We start from the raw sequence: 3,135 nt of genomic DNA on the forward strand, positions 1-3,135 counted from the left end.
ACTTCTCAAACCACACGTCCCTTACCTTGAGGCTCTGGAGAGGTACTGCCAAACTCAAAACAACTCTGACAGTACCAGCAGCCCCAAAGGACTTGGATCAATATTCTGAAGATGAAGAAGGTCTTCCAAATAAGCACCATGAAAAAGTCTAATGCCAAATGAGTTTTTCTTCTATTGTCCTGCCCTCAGGACACAAGGGCACTACCAGATTCTGCCTAAAAGCTACCTTTAAGGTTTGATATAAGGGAACATGAGGCATCCAATGCCCAGGTAAAAGTAAGGGAATATAATCCCTGATATTTGGGAATGCACTGGGACCAGGGTAAAACAAAGTGACTTCTTGGACAAACTAACTTAATTCTATAGGCAGTATGAAAATAAGAAGTCACTGGTGATGTGGTAAAAGGCTAAAGGTAAATAGGGGAAACCTACAAAGGGCTCCCTAAATCACTCGTGATCACTCTCTTGGTAAGTCATATACTAAGTATATACTTCTGCTAGGCAACTATTGGGAAATTTATCCATACTTCTCTTCCTGTAATATATGTTAGTATATCCTAAATAATTCAAAGCTTTCTTTGAACTATAAAATGCCATGAATTAAGCCTTCGAATTCAAATTGAACTGGAAGGCATTCTGATCTTGTTAAAATTATTCTCTCCAATTCACACTTATCTGTACAATGTACATTAATAACTAATTCGTTAGAGGATTAATATCAATAATTAACTTGCTAGAGGACCCAGGAAACAGAATATCTGCAAGGCCCAGAGTAGATCATAAATAAATAGGAATGCAGACATAAGATGTTCAGTTTTGGAACAGTAAAGCTATAATGAGTTTTCTTTAAAATCAAACAACTGTACAATGCATTACAGTCTATAAGTAATTCTGTAGTTCAAATAAATAAAACTTTCCCCTGTTACAGAAAGACAGCCCTTCTCCCAGCAACATTTCAGACTGGATGGATTGATTCCTCACCTGACATAACTCCAAAATCCTCACTGAACAAGCCAGGAAGTCAAATTGAGGCTGAAGACCTGAAAGTACAGGGGACTAAACCCGGAAAGTCATATCTGTAGCAAAATAGTTGACCTGATGGCTGGTTGGCTCCCAAGAATCTCTCTGTCCTGGTAGCCAGATAAAGTAATCAAAGGGTAATCCTATACTTGGTAAGCCAGTGGAGTACTTAGGAACAAGTCTCATGTTAAAGGGCTTCTTCCATGGAGTGTGGTTAACGTGCAAAAACATGTCTATAATAAGGTTGTTAGGACAGACTCACCATAACAGGAAATACCAGAGAGATCAAGGGTATCCAGGAAAGTCCAAAGATGACAATGTAGTACAAACAGAGCAATTAAGAGGTTACACTCTTGCATTGTAAGACATGGGGGTTCAAAGAGAAAGTCTAGAATTTACTGGCTAGCCATTCTTGCCAAGTTCTGAACTCTTATTGATTTGATGACCTCTTTGAAATGTAATAAAAACAATAGTAACATTAGTGTTGGTGAGATGAGTGTATCAATTAGAACAACCTGTAGGTTTGGCTATCCCTAAAACAAGCCAACCTTAGGAAGAAATGTCCTTTAAAAAGAAAAAAAAAAGGCATTTCTTCCTAAGTTGGCTCTTTAAAAAAAAAAAAGAGAGAGAGAGAGATTGATTCTTGCTATGTTGCCCAGGCTGAAGTGTAATGGCTATTCACAAGCATGATCTCACTACTGATCATCATGGGAGTTTTGACCAGCTCCATTTCCGACCTGGGCTGGTTCACCCCTCCTCAGGCAACCTGGTGATCCCCTGTGCCAGGGAGGTCACCATATTGATGCAGAATTTAGTGCAGGAATCCAATCGGCATAGCTCACTACAGCTCAGAATTCCTGGGATCAAGCAATCCTCCCTCCTCACCCTCCTGAGTAGCTAGGGCTACAAGTGCATGCCTGCAAGCCCAGCAAAAATAGCCTTTTTAGAAGTCATTTCTGAATGGGGTTATTGTTCCTGCCAGGTTTGAAAAACATGTGGACACAACAGTCACATCCAGGTGTGTACTAGAGAGGCACTGCACTTAATCCTACCTACCTAAGCTATAAACTTTTCAGACTGTGTATCCTTGGCTGATCTTCCTAGGAGCACAGTCACCACTGGATATTGAAAAGGACCTAATTTTTACCTCCAACTGACACATCATTGATAAAGATAATGAGTCTTCACTATGTGCTATGGGGTTCAATGTTACTGAGAGTAGCTGCCCTCAATTACCCCATCAGAAAAAAATAAGGAATATTATTAGAATTTACTTCCTAAGTTAAAAACTGAGCTATGCATACATAGAACAGTGTGTGACACTTCACATTTAATGTGTGCTCAGTTAATGTTAACTCTTGGGAGGTTTTTGTTTGTTTTTTGTTTTTTTTTTGAGACAGACTCTCTCAGTCTGTCACCAGTCTGGAGTGCAGTGGCGCGATCTCGGCTCACTGCAACCTCTACCTCCTGGGTTCAAGCAATTCTCATGCCTCAGCTTCCAGAGTAGCTGGGATTACATGCATACACCACTACACCCAGCTAATTTTTTTTTTTTTTTTAAGTAGAGACGGAGTTTCACCATGTTGGCCCAGGCTGGTCTCGAACTCTCAACCTCGGGTGATCCGCCTGCCTCAGCCTCCCAAAGTGCTGGAATTACAGGCATGAGCCACCGTGCCTGGCCTCTTAACTATTGTTATCAAAAGACTGCTATAAAAAAAGAATGCACTGCTTAGAATGGAAAAACAGGTAAGAGATGATTAAGAGATATTTAAATGAGGCCGGGCATAGTGGCTTATGCCTGTAATCCCCCAGCACTTTGGGAGGCTGAGGCAGGCAGATCACTTGAGGTTAGGAGTTAGAGACCAGCCTGGTCAACATGGTGAAACCCTGTCTCTACTAAAAATACAAAAATTAGCCAGGAGTGGTGGTGCCCACCTGTAGTCCCAGCTACTCGGGAAGCTGGGGCAGGAGAATTGCTTGAACCTAGGAGACAGAGGCTGCAGTGAGCCAAGATCACGACACTGCACTCCAGCCTGGGTGACAGCGTGAAACCCTGTCTCAAAAATAAATAAATAAATAAATAAATAAATATTTAAATGAGAAGTAACACAGTTG

The sequence above is a fragment of the Pongo pygmaeus genome, chromosome X (genome assembly GCF_028885625.2).
Source record: "Pongo pygmaeus isolate AG05252 chromosome X, NHGRI_mPonPyg2-v2.0_pri, whole genome shotgun sequence".
Taxonomy (NCBI): Eukaryota; Metazoa; Chordata; class Mammalia; order Primates; family Hominidae; genus Pongo; species Pongo pygmaeus.